At 41.4% G+C, this 18,157-nt stretch overlaps 1 pseudogene; it reads right to left on the bottom strand.

Moving 5' to 3' along the window:
* Nucleotides 1–179: 179 nt before the first annotated feature.
* LOC142176330 (protein LURP-one-related 3-like) lies at nt 180–660 on the bottom strand (annotated as a pseudogene).
* Between the last annotated feature and the right edge of the window lie 17,497 nt (nt 661–18,157).

Below are 18,157 nucleotides of genomic sequence, written 5' to 3'. Positions count from 1 at the left end.
TCATGCCAAAAAGAAAGAAGGGATAGCCGTAACATACCTGAACCAATTTTCTTGACAATCCCTCCAATACACATTGATTGCAACAAAACACATAACGACGAATCGAAGTAGGAAAAAATCCGTGTGATATTCTTGAGAAAGATTGTACCGTGCTCTATTAGAATCGTAATTTCACGCTGCTATGCAACAACTTGACCAGCACTATCTGAAATATTAAATGATGACTTTTTTATCAGTTTGTTGAATCTTATAGCTGCTTCCTATAGATATTTCACACCTCAAATTCACATTACATATGACATCTCCTGAACTTGAAAAATACTTGCAATTCCTTCTCACTTGAAACCATGGTTTCCCTTTAAATCCACCACTTGAATATCCATTCCAACGACCAAATAATCTTAGCTTCTCCTTTTTAATGGAGAAGAGAACTTGTCCATAAAGATCCACGAGAAATACTTCATTGCTATTTGTTTCTTGGTAGTTGTCAACTTTGAAAACAATTTCACCTTTAGAATTAAAGACAGTACAACCATTCCCATGGAACACTAGGGATTTCATCCATATAGTGAATGTTTCTCTTGTCGACGTCATATAATTAGGAGAGGTAAACGAAGGAGAATTAGAGTTCTTGAATGTTTCTGAATAAATTTTGGCCATTGAAAATTAATAACAACTTGAATGAACAAGTTGAAAGCAAGTCTTAATAATTTAAGGAGCTTTTTGTTACTTATTTCCACCAAAGTACAATGAGTTCTCCAATCTTGCCACATTATCTCAAGACTTTCTTAGTCATATTAGGCTTGATTAAGCCTTTATTCTTGCTGCCACGTTTAGGGGTGGGTGTCCCCCTTAAGCTTTATATAAAAATTCCATAATTATCTAATTTTTCCCACAATTAAGAATTATCTCAAATTACTTATAATACTATTCACTTTTAACAAACTTTTTACAACTTACTATCATTGTCATGTGGTACCTTGTAGGGTACTAGTCCATAAATACCGGGTATTTTATCTCGGACCATATTTTATCCCAAAATGCAAACTTCGATGAAAATTCATTTTCTCCGATTTTCTTACCCTCTCACCTTCATGAATTTACTCATCACTTGTGAAATAACATAATCCTTATAATATCCGAATAATCTTTTCCTTGGACTGATGTTAATTACCTTACGGCAAATTCAATGTACAATACTACAGGGTGCAACATCATCGTAATTTAATAATGCGAAACGTAACATCATCGTAATGTAATACTGTGAGATGTAATATCGATGTAATATTGCGTGGCGTAACATCAGATTTATGACATGCTTTGTCAAGCGTTGGATTATGTTGGATAATTTGTTTTATGGCAGAGCGCTTTATACAAATTTCATCCAATGCAACGAAAATAGCTTGCCTGATGTAGCCAACTTGTGGGATTGTTATGGACTGAAACTTTTCTTCAATGATGGTCATGGTTCGGCTTGCCAACAACTTTGGAAGGGAAGAGACAAAGGCTTGCTTTAGATTGATGTCTCCACCGATCTCGAAGTATATCTTTGCCATTTTTTGAAAATGCTTGTCAATGTCATTTCTATCGAATGACAAAAACTTCATCTCAAAGATCTGTCTTCGCATCATTTCCTGTCTTTGGCCGATATCTCCACATAAAACTTCATGTAGGATTCTGATGTTGAAGGTAAAATCTTGGGAAGTAAGAAAAGTGTTTTTGTCTTGAATTCCAAGCGAGTTCCACCAATCTTTGAGAATTCCTGAGAACCGTGAAGTGAGTTCTGACAGGATGGTATACTTTTCTCGTTCCACCAAATTTTTGGTCACCATCCAAGTATAGAAGTCTTGGATCCTTTGAGGCCATTTTGAAACATTGAGGTCATCTAAGGTGAAAGTGTGGAAACCAGTTCCAACTGGTTTTGACGCCATGGACTCATATCTTCTTTCTAGGATTGGTTCATCTGTCATGCCTTCTTGTTACTCATCTACTTCAGATATTTCTAGGTCTCTTGGCTGGTTGACAAATATTGGGGGATCATCCTCTTTGTAAAAGTTTGTTGTGGATTCGTTGCTTGATTGAGAGCTATCTTCCATTGTATCATCGTCTAATGAATTTAGAGACTTCGACCATGGGGTATCTTCTTGTCATACATTTCTTGGCTGGGAGACATAGAGGTCAGGAGCCTTCTAGTAAAAAAATATCAGATTTTCGGGGTTGGACCCTTTTGAACTTTCACAATGATCTCGCCTTTTCTTGGTTTGTTTTGCGCCACAAGAGTATCATTCTTTTCCCAAACCATTTTTTCAATATCAAAATCATGTTATTCTTTTAAGGGTTAGGTGAAACAAAATAGGACTTTGTGTGGCAGTTGGAAAAGCAAAAAAAAGTGTAATCCAATTTAGGTGGGGAATATGCTTGTGGCAACATAGGGAAGAAGATAGGTTTTGAGGGGAAAACTGGGGTCTTTTATGTCTCAAAGTGGTCATTTCTCAAGAGTTGAATTTGTTCTCTAATGGAAATCATCTCCTTTTGTTGTTGTTGGAAGAATTGGAAAAGTGAAGTTCCTGGCGGACAATTCTCATATTGTAAATTTGCCAACCTTAATTTGAAGGCTTTCATTAGTCCTGCATGGTGAGATGATGTCCGCTCCACCTTTTATTCAATTGTTTCTACTTTGCTCATCATTTTGTTTTGTGTATGGGCCACGTTCCTTATGGTGTTTCCAATGTTGTTTAGCACTTTATTTTGGCAGATGGAATTTTCTGATTACCAGTTCATTGTTGCTTCGATGTCAATTGTTGGGGGGGGGGGGTTTCTCCTGTAGGTAACACTATGTTTTTCTTGGGAATTTTTGGAGCATAGCTTATACCCTCATTTTCAAAAGGTTGAAATGAAGAAAAATCTTGGGTATGACTGGAACTTGAAGGACTTATCATGAATATCTGTGGTTGTGTGGGATTTGTGGTTTTTAAAGTTGGTAAAGTTTTAGGTTCAGGTGGCTTTTTGGATTCTGGGGTACGAGTTGATGGTGGTTTAGGTTTGGGTGTGGTTTCACTATCTTCCCAGCTTGGAGTAAATTATTTTGGTAATTTTGGCCATTCCTGGGGTTTGTAACTGACAAGAAATTCATATTTACCGGGACGACTTAATGAGCCAATTGAAGGGTCTTTATTTTCATATTTGACTCGAAATTGTTTTTCAGTGGTTTTCCCCTTTTTCTTGGATTTTGATTTGGTCTCGTTGAGGCCAAATCTTTCCCAATGGCGTAGATTGTATTCATCATATTCTCCAATTGGGTCTTCCAAATAGTCTTGGCAGTCGCAAGTAAGATCCCAAGGGCAGTGTCCCGTAAAGGGGCATTTGAACCACCAAACTCTTTTTCCTTCTTTGTCAAAATGTTGGCACCAGTCATGTTCTTCCATGATGCTTTGTATATTCCAGAAGAACTCTACGTCAGGCTTAGGGTATGTATTTAATGTATTGTTTACCGTGAAATGGTAATAACAATTAAATTTGATTGTGTGGTTATAAAAATACGTGATCTATTTTTATGCTAATTGTTAGGAAATGGATGTTAAGTGAAAGATTAGAAGGCATGATTATAGCTTAAAAATGAGGTAGTAGTCAAACTAAATGGCTGGAGGTTGGGGCCTCGACCTGTCATATATGGGGCCTCGAGGTCGAGTTGGATGACCGACTCGAAGCGATCGAGGGATGAATAATAGTTATGTGAGCTAAAACGGTGGCTCTTTATGATCTATGATAGGCAATTAACGAAGAACAGTAAATACAACACAATGAATGTAAGCAATAAATAGAAGCAATGATATCAAGAGAGTATGTTAGAGAGTAGAGAGAATGTTCTTGTGTATTGAATAGTGAGCATCAGGTGATTACAAAATGACGAGGATCCCCTTTATATATGAGGGGGAATCCCAACATAGTACAAATGTATTTATTACAAAGACAAAAGGCTGGTTTAGCTATCTAAAGCCATGATACGGGCTTAGACTAGCCTGACAAACTTTGTCGGCTCTAGCTACGCCCTTGGGAACTTCCCACTTTTTAACCATAACCACTGATCTATACTGCCCCCGAGTCGAGCATTGGTAGCCCCTCGAGGGTGAATCTCGACCATAGCCTCAAGCCTTTGAAAATGTGCTGATGAGGCATCGTAATGATGAAAAATTGGACCTTTCAATTTTACCGTACATAGATAGTCCCCGTGTTTCTTAGAGTGGAACGATAAGAAATGAATTTGATATCCATCTCTTCGATCTTCTCGTGATTATGTCATACTTATGACGTGAGCCTTTGTGATAACCGAGGCATCCCATCGGTTCATCTTTCTTGAATCATTCAATGCACTGCTGATTCTTATTCTTCAAAGCGATAATGTCGCCACCGATCCAACTCCTAGAAACGCATTGATTGCGCTTGCCGATACGTCTTTCAAACGACATTGATGGGGCCATCGGTTACGCTGCCACCCTTTCTATAAATGGGAGCCTCCTGAAGCCAATTCTTCATTCAAATGTTCTTCAACAGCCTTTCACCCTTTTCTTCTCTCCATCCTTATCCATTGTTATTTCCCATGTTTGAGGCCCGTGGCCTTAAGGTTACATGGCGGTGTTCTCATTATTTACGCCATGGCCTTTTTCTAGGGTTTTTCCTTACCGAGCAAGATTGTACTGATTTTTTGTTGTTGTTATTGTTGTTGACCGGAGGTGATGAGAGAGAAATCTCAAATTATCCTCGTATTAGCGGATATGAGGACTATGAACTTCTACTCATCTCTCCTGACTACCCGGTGTGGCACCTCACTCCTTTTGCTTTCTGTGGAGTGAGGTGGTACTATCTACTAACTATTGCATCCCGCACCGATGTAACGTCTCAAGAGGTGGCTTCACAATAGTAGTGCTGGCGAAATCTATACTAGCCAGGTTTTTCACCCAGCCACTTCTTTATCCCTTTCTGCTTCTTCTGCGTCACTTTTCTCTTCTCCATCTTCTCCCTTGAAGATGCCTTTTTGGTAGATCGAGAAGAGGACCTCGAGGAGACGGTGCTCGAAGATACTGCCGCCGAGGATGCACCCCCAAGCTAGATTAGGCTCTTGGCTTTTACTATATGTATACTTTTTGCTTCTTTGTTTTTGTGTAGGGACCCCTCGTGGGATTTTGTAATCATATGTAAGGAACCTTCTTGGGCTTTTGTAATTATGTTCTTATGATAACAAAGATGATTATTTGTCTCTGATTTATGCTATATTTCTTTTTATCTGCGTTTGTGGAGAATCTGAATGCACGGCTCCACCAATTGGTGCGAATATCGAGCCCAGGTGCAAGTATTTCTTCTTGCCCTTGATTGATTAACACGATTCCTCGTAGAACCCTTTGCTTCTCCTTGGACCGAGCCCAGATTGAATTGATAAACTCAGGTCGTCGTGATCCCCGACTTCGAGTTGGATGAGAGTAGGGCTTCGAATCTTTCAGTATGAGACTTAGCCTTTTAGACCCTGGAATAGTCCTCGATGGGGGGATTTGCTCGGATGCCTGAGAATAAAGATAGCCTTTAGGCTTTCGGGAGCAGTCCCCGAGTGGGGGCACGCTCAAGCTCGGGCTACCTGGAATGTTGTTTTGAACTCAGTGTAAATAGCCTTAAGGCGTTGCAGATAGGTCCCAGATGAGGGCTTGCCCGGGTTTAGATGGTAGCTCGAGGCCACGCCCATATGAGTAGGTTTTTAGAGCTTATCTTATTTTTGAGAGAGGTCTTCGAGATCGGGTACCATCTCGAGTCTTGCAATGATATTAATGGCCCCTTAAAGCATATCTTCTTCTTGGTGGAGGTTCTCGAGATCGGGTACCATCTCGGGATGTGAAGTGATGTCATTGGCTTCCTGGAGCCTGTCTTCTTCTTGGTGGAGGTCCTCGAGATCAGGTACCATCTCGAGATGTGTAGTGATATCAGTGGCTTCCTAGAGCCTATCTTCTTCTTGGTGGAGGTCCTCAAGGTTGTCGGCCTATGTTTTGAGTTTAAAAATGATCATATTGGCCTTATAGGCCCGTATGTCATGTATGTAAGTTTTATAACAGGTTGGGTCGTTCTATGTCAAGTATTCTCTCATGTTTATTCTACTTATCTCACGGCAACCTCTCCTACTCATTTACCTATAATAGTATGATACGAGAGATACGTTATGTTGGTACTCGGTTGAGTAAGGTACCGGGTGCCCATCGCGGCCCATCGATTTGGGTCGTGATAGTGCAGCACCACAGAAGCAACATGTGAGCTGCAAAAGCGAATATTGATTTGGCCAGCTGGACCACACGTGCGGTTAGTTGTCCACAGTAGCGGACACACAGAAGCAATTGGCCTCCCGTAGAAGCGTTAGTGCATATGCACTTAGGGCTCCGCAGATGCGATATTTCAGGGGCCTAAGTGAGGGCTATACTTGTGATGGAAATTTCGCTGGTATAGAGTTGCAGAAGCAGCTAAGGGCTCTCAGAAACGAAAGTCGCTGGGCAGAAATATTGAGTTGAGGGTTTTCATTCATTATTCATCTTTTAACCTAGAGAGCGCGATTTGTGGTGATTATTAGAGGGATTTTTAAGGAAATCATCGGGGTAAGTGATTCTAATTCGGATTTGGTTATTATACATGAATCCATTATTGTTTTGGTCATTTAATTAGTGTTTTGAGTTGGAAAATTTGGGGAAACTTGTGAAACTTCATAGATCGAATTTTGGGGAATTGAGGTCTGATTTGAATAATTTTAGTATGGTTGGACTCATTATCGAATGAGTGCTCAGATTTTGTAAGTTTGGTCAGGTTATGAGACTCGAGCCCTGGTTGACTTTTTGAGTTGACTTTTTTATTTTCTTTCAAGATTGCAACTTTATTATTCTGAATAGTTTCCTATGGTTTGTATTTAGTGTATAAAGTTATTTTGGCTAAATTCGAGCCATTCAAAGTTGGATAATCACGGAAAAGGCTTACTAGTGGATTGTGTTAGCGTTGTTTGAGGTAACTATCTTGTCTAAGTTTGGGGGAGGGGGAGGGAACTTCCCCTTAGGAAATGGTATTGATTGATATATTTGTGCTATGTGAAATCTATGTACGTAAGGTGACGAGTAAATACACGGGTTGTATGTGGTATTTGACCGGTGTAGGCTACTTAGACTATTTCCATGCTTTAATTGAAATGCCATATCATGTTGAAAGTTCTCATAGTCAATCTATTATTACTTGTGTTAGTTTATCCTTACATGTCTTAAATAATTTTGTTAACACTTGTTCTACATCCTAATGATAAATTACTCTCATGCGTTCGTGGAACTTGTTGCCTCTATTATTGTTACATGTCATCTCTCTCATTGTTGATTATCATTATTTGAAGTTATTTTTTCGTGTTTATCTCTCTTATTGTGGATTTCTATTATTTTAAGTCATTTTTCGCGTTATCTCTGTCATTGTCGATTATCATTATTTGGAGTTATTATTCATGTTATCTCTTCCCTTGTTGATTTCCATTATTTGAAATCATTGCTATACGTTTTTGTCATGACTCAAAATCCAACTAGCCGTGATGACACCTAACCTAACCCACTAGATAAGCCATATATTAGTAACACACAATTTAATAATGACGTTAAGAGTCAATATGAAATAACTGAATCTTTATACAATTCCCCAAGGATTGGTAATACAAGTCATGAGCCACTAAGATTTAGATTTACGAAGTAAAATGAGAAATGATACAACATCTGTTTGAAATGTACATGAAAAAAATCTCAAATCTAGAGCTACCACTAGAATGATGTACATCTTTAGTGCCAACTCCCACCATTCACATCAACATTAGCTCTAAAATCTGCATGCAAGTTGCATAAGTATTGTAAGAGTACAACCGACCCTATGTACTCAATTAGTATCCTAACTAACCTCGGTGAGGTAATAGAGGCAAGAACTATAAATGATACTCAGCAACACTTGTGCAGTTCATAAGTCCAACAAGTATATGACAGACAAATGATCAAATTAGGAAATCTTAGGTAAAACCACTTTTATGCTGACAATTCTTTGTTTAAAATATATTTCTCAGTCAACAATCCAACATATAAGGAAGATGTGCAAGAAAATTAGGTAAACAGTCAAGGAAATTGCAAGTAAATATGAAATGCAATGACCAAATATCAGTCCGTTGCGATGTGCAACTTGATCCAATAACAATAAGCCAATAAGGCCTGTTGCGGTAGGCAGCCCAATTCAAATATAGTAACAAGCTTCCCCAGAGCACACATCAACCAGAAACCCACCGGTTTATCACAATCAGTTGTACACCATCAAGAGAGAAACGTGAGGGGGTGATCCTAAGGGGATGGATCCTTATCCATATGCAAGTATGGCCAATTCAACGTGCTACCAACCCGATGTGGTCACAGGATCAATATGATGGATCCACCTGATCAGGTCACAAGCATATAAACACATTCCCGCCTGACGTGGGCACATACATATCAACACAATCTGCCCGGTGTGGTCACATGCATATCAACTGTCACGCCCCAAACCTGGGGAGGCGTGGCTGGCACCCGGTGCCGCACTGGCCCGAGCGAACCACTCTGCAACTCCATTTTCTTCTTTTTTTTTCTTTGTAACTATCATGGGCCAATGTGGCCACAACTCGTAATGTACAACTATAAGTGGGCAACACTGTATCAATAAACTATCATTCTTAAAATATGAATACATATAGGCCGTCAAGGCATCTGCCATACTATAGAAAATGAACCTCTATCTACAAAGCCTCTAAGATTATTTGACATGAAATGGGATAGAGTACCGGCCTACCCATAAGTCTGTAGCAAAACTCCGACATGATGACTCATAGACTCGGCTTCACTCCGAATGAGATGGAGTCTTACTGATCTTTCACTAAATGTCAATCTCGTCTATTATGAGGGCTCGTCAAATTGATTATCTATACCTGCAAGCATGAATGCAGTATCCCCAATAAAAGGATGCCAGTATGAATAATGTACTGAGTATGTAAGGCAGAACTGCAACATAATAGTAAGTCAAATTAATTAAGGACATGGAAGAAATATGGAGTAAAGGACTCAACCTGTAAGTCTGGATAGCTCTGTAAATCATGAAATATTTATAGTATAATGTATATGCGTATGAATGTCATGTAATGCATAGGTCTGTACGTACATAACATCATAAAGCCTCTGAGGACATCCCATCATATCATCTCAGCCACTGTGAGCAAAACCATCATCGTATACCAGCTGATCAAGTGGTGATACGTATATAACGCCATAACCTTTCCCATATCCCATATACATATAAATACATATATATACGCGTATATAACGCCATAACATCATCACACCTCTGAGGGAATCCCGTCATATCATCTCGGCCACTGTGGGCAAATCATCAACGTATACCAGCTGATCAGGTGGTGGTGCGTATATAACGCCGTAACCTTTTCCCATATCCCATATCCCATATACATATATTTACATATATATGCGTATATAACGCCATCTAGTCATGGGTCAATGTGCACGTATAAATGCATGAAATGCATATGCAATACATTAATAAAATCTCTCGGTACGTCATAAGACCATTATGCCTCTAATTAATAAACATTACCAACTTGTGTATTTTCAACATAAGATGTAATAATAAGACACATGGGAATTCAAGGACATATACATCTCTAACACTTCTATGAATAGAGTCATTTATGGAATTTATGCATTTGCTCGTTTCGTTCGTGTCGTATAGATCATGCCAAAAGGAAAGAAGGGTTAGCCTTAGCATACCTGAACTGATTCTCTTGACAATCATCTAACACACGTTAATTGCGACAAAACACGGAACAAATTGTATGAAGAGCTTGAAGCAATCACGTTGCTTTGAGAGGCAGAATCCCTTTTCAATGAGGAGAGGTAAGTATTTATTGCACATAAACTGCAAGCATTCGTAGTTCTGAAGCTAACACTAGGAACACCAATTTCTTGAGCAGCCAAAACAGCAAATATCATAATTCCATCAAATATTATGCATTTCACTTCAGGAACATTATTAGATGAGTTAATCTTGTTTAAAAGCTCTTTAAATGGATCTAAGCAAGTTTCCTTTGTAGATAAACAAAGACAAGGAATATGTTGACTAGTATCGGAATCAATAGGAGGACAAAGACAAAATCTTGAAAACCTTTAAGAGAAGAAGGGCCTCTTGATTTGAGCAATCTCTTGTGATTATATTCAGAGTTGACAAAATGTTATGTGACAGCCGTTTGAGTGAAGAAGTATGGAAACAAGACTTGTATAAGTCTTTCTTATTAAAATCCTAGTAGTCCTTAGCTAGCCGCCTAACCATGAAATGGGTAAGAGTCATTTTTTAGATTTTTTTGTGCCTCTTGCCATATTTTTGGGGGTGAAAAGAATTAATCTTATCCATTAAATTCATTAATTAACTAAGTAATATTCCGTTACCCAGTAATTAATCAATTACTCGTATAATTAAGAATTATCTCAAATTACCTAAAAATACTACTCATTTTTAATATACTTTATACATTATACTACCGTAGTTATATTGTACCTTGCATGGTACTAGTCCATAAATATCGGGTGTTATGACCCGGACCGTATTTTATCCTAAATCGACAACCTTCAACGAAACTTATTTCTTCAATTCGTTTACCCTCTCATCTTCACGACTTTACTTATCACTTGTTATAAATATCATAAATAATTATAACCTCAAAAAAAATTGTCTTGTCCTCATCTTAAAGTACTACTATCACAATATTAAAACAATAAATCCTGGTACCATATAAAATCAATACATATATTATTATTTCGTTAAAACATCCATGTAAAAAATACATATATTTTCTCAACTTTTAATTTTGCTAATCTCGTATAAAGAGTACAAATTCTCGTACACTTAGTTCTTAAAATGATAAAAAGATAACCTTCTTTTCTTGTACAAAAATAATTTCTATCTTTACAATAAAGAAAATCTCATAAGCTTTCTCGTATTTTGTGTATAATTAAAAGTAGTAATATTAATAACTGTATAAAATCATATATATATATATATTTTTCAAACTAAAATATTCCACTCAAAATACCATATCAAACGCATATAACATAGTCAATGTTGTTAAACTTACGAGATGTAACATCAACACAATCCGCTCGGGATGGTCACATGCATATCAACACAATCCGCCTTCCATGGTCACATGCATAACAACCTAATCCATTCGGCATATTCACATGCATAACAACACAATCTGCCCGACGTGGTCACAAAACAACACAATCTGCTCGACATGGTCACATGAATACAGTCCAATCATATCACAAGAGCAAATAAATAGGAATACATGTATGTGATGAATGAATAACAAATCTCATGGTCCTATTATTTACCGTGAAAATGGTAATAACAATTAAATTTGTAAATGGGATTCTAAAAATACGTGATCTATTCCCAAGCTAGTTGTTAAAGCAGTTAGTGATAAGAACTTGAAGTATATTGATAAAATGAGAGCTAAGATGAGGCAGTAATCAAACCAAAGGGGCCTGTTGCCCGAATGTAGAGATGGTCGATGGGACCTCGGGGCCGATGTTGGTATCGATCTCGAACTATCGGGGATAGTTGGGGATGGGATAACAGTTAAAGGTATAATAAGATAGGGCTCTTTCGGCCAATATTAAGCTATAGAATGAGGAACAAGTTAGGAGGCAATGAATATGGGGGTGGCCTTGGGCCAATACCAAATGATAAGAAGAATGATCGAAGATAAATGACTTTGAGCCACGGGGAATAAACAATTTAGAGAAGAGAGAGAGAGAAGACATTATTGCACTTGAGTAGGATAATTGGAGCTCAGCCTTACAAGGTGTTGGTGACCCTCCTTTAATAGAAAGGGGACGCCCAAACTTTGTACAAAAATACTTGATATGACAAAAAAGAATGAGATGTGACAGCCCGTTAGTTTTGCATCGCAAGAGGGTCGAGCCGCTTGAATAGATTTGATCGACCCCGGGTACGTTCCTTGGGGAATTCCTTCATTTGTCGAGGTGCCAACCGATGTTTATTCTTAGTAGGCATCGACAGGCTTCGAGGGAAGCAATCGACCCGAGATCCTATGCTTTCGGGGTCACTTCTCCGAAGCATTCGTCGTGGAGGGGCGGAACGGTTCCCCGGTTTTCACCGCACACAGATAGTCTCCACATTTCTTAGAGGGAAGTGATAAGAAACGGTATATACATATCATTTCCCGATCCCCTATAACAGTATTATACCGATAGTGCAGCCATTCTTTGATAGGCATCGAATTACTTCACCTTTTCGTTTCTTCGGGATCACCCAAAATGTTACGACCCTTGGAGTCATATCATTTCTATTAGTTCAGCTTCTATGAACACATTGATTGCGCGTGCGGTTACGGTTTTCGAGGACGGTAATGGCGTCGTCGGTTGCTTTGCTCTCCCTATAAATGAGGCTCCTTGTGGCTAGCCTTTCTACTCAAACTTTCTTCGATAACTATCTCTCCTTTCTTCTCTGCCATCTTGAAGTTCCACCATCTTGCCGTGTTCGAGGCCCCAAGCTTCAAGATTTTACTCCATATGCGCCTTGACTCCTTTCTTGAACTCTTTTCGATTGGACGAAATTGTGCTGCCGTGATGTTGCTGTTGTTGTAGTTGCTGCGATCGTTGTCAGCTCGAGGCGATGATGCAGAGGGCCAATTTTCTTCGACCCTTGGGGGTATCTTTCGGACTATGCACTGCTGCTCAAGAAGGGGCTCGGGTTATACACCGCTGCTCACCCTTCTCCCTTGGCTCGGTGCATTGCACCCCTTTTGGATTCCTAGGGGTGTGGCAGCGGTCCTTGCTGGTTGTTGCCTCCCTAGCTGAGGCAACGTCTCAAGAAGCGGCTTGGTGGGATTGATACTGGCAGGTTTCACGACAGCTAGTTTTTTCACCCAGCCACTTCTTTTCTCCTTCCCTTACCTCTCTTCCTTTTGAAGATGCCATTCTAAGGAATCAAGATGAGGTCCCTGAGGGCCTCGGGCTTGGAAGATATTGTATTTTAGGTCATATGCTCGAGGGGATGACAACAGAGATGCCACACAAAAAGTAGGCTAGACTCTTAGGCTCTTGCTGTATGCATATCTTTGGATTTCTTTTTTGCGTGATGATTCCCTCGCGAGCTTTTGTAATCATATGTAAAGACCCCTTGAGGGTTGTCTTTGTGGATTCTTATCAATATGAATATATTTTTTCTGACTTCTGCTTTCCTTACTATGCTTTGTTTCTGTATGCTCTCATGCCCTTCGATGCTCTTTGAATGCCTTCTTTTGTTTGTTGACCGCCGATATCTAACTTGAGTGTGAGCAGTCATTCTGATCTCCTGCTGATCAATATGGCTTTCCTCCAACCTACGTTGCACTTGGAACCAATCTTAGATCGTTCTGAAAGGTCCGAGCAATCGGGGTCCTCCGAATTGTCTGGAGAACATGCATCGAATTCCGGGGCCTTCGGGAATGTTATCCTGGATGAAGGTCATCTTCGGGTACCCGGGGGTCCCTATTGGTCTTGATGTAGGTAACCCCTTTTAGAATGTATAGGATTGACTGCTGCTGAGGAGTTTGCTTGTATTTGGGCACTTACTTGGACCTTCGTGGAGCTTTTGAAAAATGGCTCTGTGTGGGGTTCATTGTGTCCTGACCCAAAATAAGATCAGTAACGTCGGGCCGCCGGATCCTTACCGTGAAGGCATGGGTGGTGTCTTCGAACATCGTAGAGGAGGCTTGATCGAGGGCTGACGGGTTTAGGGACGCCGGTGGCTTCTTGAATGTAGTCTCTGGGTAGAGATCTACCTGCGTTTGGATCATCCAGATCGATGTTCGGGGACCATTCCGTATGAGTGTATGTTAAGATGCAACTGTATTTTCTAGCTGGCTTCCTTTGGTGGAGGCCTTTGTGTGTTGATCTTGTGTTGGCGAAGGGGTTGCTGGCCTTTTGGGGCTTTATCTTACCGTGATGGAGGCTTTCAGGGTTGACTATCATACCGGCACTGGATACGATGCTGATGGCTGGTGCCCTTGGTTGTTTTTGAATTTGTCGTCGTTTTTCTCACATGCAATGTGAGGCTTCTTTCTCCTCCCCGGGGGTCGTCAGACCCTGCCTTTAATGGCTGATTTATTTGGGGAAGGCAGAGACTGGGCTTGGGCGAATCGTTCCTCCCAGGTGTTGGTGCCATACCTTCGAAACCCTCGTCAGTTGTTTGAAGGGATAAAAGGATGTCCTTTAGGTGGTACGCCCCGTGCTTTGCCGGCTCCATCTACGATGATGGCAAATTCAGCAGCCGTTCTTTCCTTTCTCTGTCATGGGCGTTATTGGTGTCGGACAGTCCCTCGGAGGCGCGGATGTGCCCTTTCCGGGGGGTCGTAGATTTCCAGGCGGGCAACGACGATAGTGAGATATGTGATGTGATAGAGCCTTTTATCGAGGCGAGGCTCATGCCTCTGAGGAGAATGCATCGCTTGAGCCGGTTGTTTTCGGAGCCCTTGATTTCAGGGTGACGGGCCCAAACTATAGGAGCTTTTTAATGGAGCAGGTGGCTTCCTGTAGTATGCGCTTCAACCCCCTCTGCCCTTAGGGCTAACCCCCTTTCTGTTATATCAGCTGCAGAACAAAGTAGAGGTTTCGGAGTACCTTAAGGGCGATGTCAACTTTGCCAGAGTGACACGTGGGGAGCTAAGGGCTCAAGTGCGGGCTCAAGCTTCTAAGGGGACGAACGCCTTGGCCAAAGTCTCTACCTTTTAAGGTCTAACTCCTTTTGACTTGTGACAGCATCAAAGTTCAGCAGGGTACGATTGGGAAACTTTGAATTTGATCTTCCGAAGTTTTAGAGCTGAGATAATTGATGCTTGGGCCGAAGTGACACTAAGCTGAACCAAGGTGGGTCGGGAGATGGTGATTCGTATGAAGGGTGCTACTAATACCCAAGCCAAGATGCAGCGAGCCCTCGACCAAGAGAAGAGGATCGAGGAATTTGTTTGTTACAGGCCCCAAGGAGAGTTACTCGAGCAGGTTGGTCCAAGGGGTTCCGTTTCCTTGGAGGAATTGGCTCGAGCCAGGGGAGTAATCATGGTGCATGATCACTTCTTGCTGAAGTTGCGGAGGGCGATTTTTGACAAGCTGTATCCCTTTTAGCGCGGAGTGTAGATTTTGCCATTTTTTGTCACTTTATCTCTGATATATGCATAATATTCCTATAGATAAAGAGTGGCCTTTTTTGCGCATGCAATATATAAGAAGAAATTTGAAGTTTCGTTTCTTCTGTACCTTTTTCTTTGTTATTGCTTTCGACCGGGATGGCTGGTTTTAACTTTTGGTGGGATCCTCGTAGGCCCGAAACCGATTGGGCAGATAGGGGGCTCTTAAGCATGATTTTTGATGTGAGCAGGTGTCGGGGCCTCTGTGCTTGGCCCGACTGTTTAGGCTTGGTCTCCGAGTCGGGCTCCGACTCGAGCCTTCTTATTCTTTTATTTTTTGTGCCCGTGTGGTTAGGTAGCATTTGTTTTGATCTCTTGCCCTTGGCCATTTACCGCTCCAACTATTTGTTGGGTCCAGTCTCCGAGTCGCATTGTGACTAGTGCTTCCATCGACCCTCTAGCTCTCTCCTGCCTACATGGGCGAATGATGATGGCTCTTTGTGATTTGGGTCGAAGTGACCTCACGGGCGCGTGGCATGGAAATTTAATCGACTAACGATGGTATCTTTCAAGCTGTGCCCTTAGGCATCCTACAGTTCAACTATTTTGGGTCCAGTCTCCGAGTCGCGTCACGATTGAAGTTGTAATCGACCCTTAAGTTTTCCTGATTTCCTGGCCGGTGATAGTGGCATTTATGCCACGCCCTCAGGCATATTGCAATTTTCGGGTCTAGTCTCTGAGTCGCGTTATGACTCGAGCTATAATCGACCCTTAAATTTCCTTGAGTTTCTGGCCGACAATAGTGGCATTTATGCCGCGCCCTTAGGCATATCGCAATTTTTGGGTCCAGTCTCCGAGTCGTGTTGCGACTCGAGCTGTAATCAACCCTTAAATTTCCTTGAGTTTCTGGCTGGCGTTAGTGGCATTTACGCTATTTGGTCGTTGAGACCCTTTAGTATGTGGCCCGGAGGCTTGCATAGTTAACTATTTTTGATCCGGTCCCCGAATCGGGTTACGATTTGAGCTCATTTTAATCCTCAAGTTGTCAATTTTCAAGCTGGCGACAATAGCTCTTACGCTGTTTGATCGTAGAGACCATTCAATATGAGGCCTGTAGGCTTGCTTAACTGGCAACAATGGCTCTTACATTATTTTTGCCCGTGGGCTTTTTGTAGGCTTTGTTTTCACTCGTTAAGGTCTTTTTATAGTATTTTTGCCTGACTTGTTGTCGGTTCCAGAGGAACATCGATTTCAAGTAGTTGTCGGAGATGTTTTGAGAACCTCGTAAGGTTCATAGCTCGTAGGTCGAGTAGATCGATGCTCTTGTGATTTGGAGCCGACGTTGTCGGGGCTCGTTTTTGCGTGTTGAGGGAAGCCTGTTTTTACCGGTTCTTTCCGAAGTATATTCGGAGTAGTGGCCTGCGGTTTTTTAGTGATAGTCGGGCATCCCCGAGTTGCGTTATTTTGGTTGTATCAGCCATTTTGACCGTAGTCATATGCGTTTGGCCGTAGCCATTTTTGATCCCTAGTGATAGTTTAGGCGTCTACATCGAGGGTATACCCTTTGGGGATTCTTACAAATGCGATGTATTGCCTAAACTTCGGGATTTTCCATGCCTATTGAGGTGTTACAGTTTGTCATGCCTGTTGAGGTCTTGCAGTTTTCCATGCCTATTGAGGTCTTACAGTTTGTCATGCCTATTGAGGTCTTACAGTTCGTAGAATAGATCTGGTTATGCCAAGTCTGCCCGCTAGGGTCTTACAGTTTTAGATTTTTCCAGTACAAATAGGTCTTATAGTTTGTCATGCCTATTGAGGTATTACAGTTCGTATAATAGATCTGGTTATGCCGAGTCTGCCCGCTAGGGTCTTACAATTTCAGATTTTTCCAGTCCATGGCGATTGGCGATAGTTTCTGAGTTATCGAGTTTGTTTAGGCTTGAAGACCGCTTCTCGTGAACTTGGAGTTGCATTGTGAGGGCTTTGTAAGCCCGGGGTTCCGACCCTGGGGTCGTGTGGGCGCTGGATCGTTCATACTCCGAGTATCTCGGGACGTATTTGGCGGAGAGGTTTTTGTCGAGAGTATACTGCGACTTTCCCTTTTTTGGAGAATGAGATGTTGGAATATATTCTCCGATCCATTGGCGCAATACATGCGTTGTTGTGCTGAGTTGACCTATTTTTGGTCGAGTGTGGTTGCTTTGGTGATTTTCATATTGCCTTACTCCGAGAAGAAGCCTTTCTCTTTTTTTCATGGGAGAAAAAGGGTATTTTCTGATTGCCCGATATAATAATACATGCTTCCGTTCTGGCGGGATCTGATTACATCGACCGTTTGGCCCTATACACCGTCTCCCCGTAGGAACCTTTGCTTGGCATTTCTCCACCTCCTTAGATTTGGGTGGCTTCCAGGGGGAATGCCCCTCGCCGCTTGAAAGTTGGTCGTAAGGGTAGCTTCGAGCAGTTCTGTGGAGTTTTTCCCCCTTTGAGCAGCTTCGCAGTCATTGCCTCGTTAAAAACCTTACCGGTAAAAACCCTTCTTTTTTGGGATAAAAAACTCGGTCGAAAGAAAAGAGTGCAACGGGCGCGCTTTTGGGGGTCTCGAGGTCTCCTGATAGTGTTAGTGTCCTGGTATCTCCAGTTGAGTGCCTGCATGAGGGTTAGTTCTTAATCCGAAATGAAACAAAAGGAATGGGTGTACCTTGAAATGAGATAGGCTGGTGGTGCTTTTGGGGTTGGATTATTACGACCGCCCAAGGGCAGACATGCGATGCAGATTTCTATTTTGTGTTGTCAAACCCGACCGGGGTTGAGACCTGATTCGCTCGTTGGCTTTTTCGGGAGCGGAGGTACGAGCGCTGGTAACACATCGTGCATTGAAAACATTTCCCTTGC

Source organism: Nicotiana tabacum, chromosome 22, assembly GCF_000715075.1.
Source record: "Nicotiana tabacum cultivar K326 chromosome 22, ASM71507v2, whole genome shotgun sequence".
Taxonomy (NCBI): domain Eukaryota; kingdom Viridiplantae; phylum Streptophyta; class Magnoliopsida; order Solanales; family Solanaceae; genus Nicotiana; species Nicotiana tabacum.
This window is presented reverse-complemented; position numbering and strand designations above follow the sequence as displayed.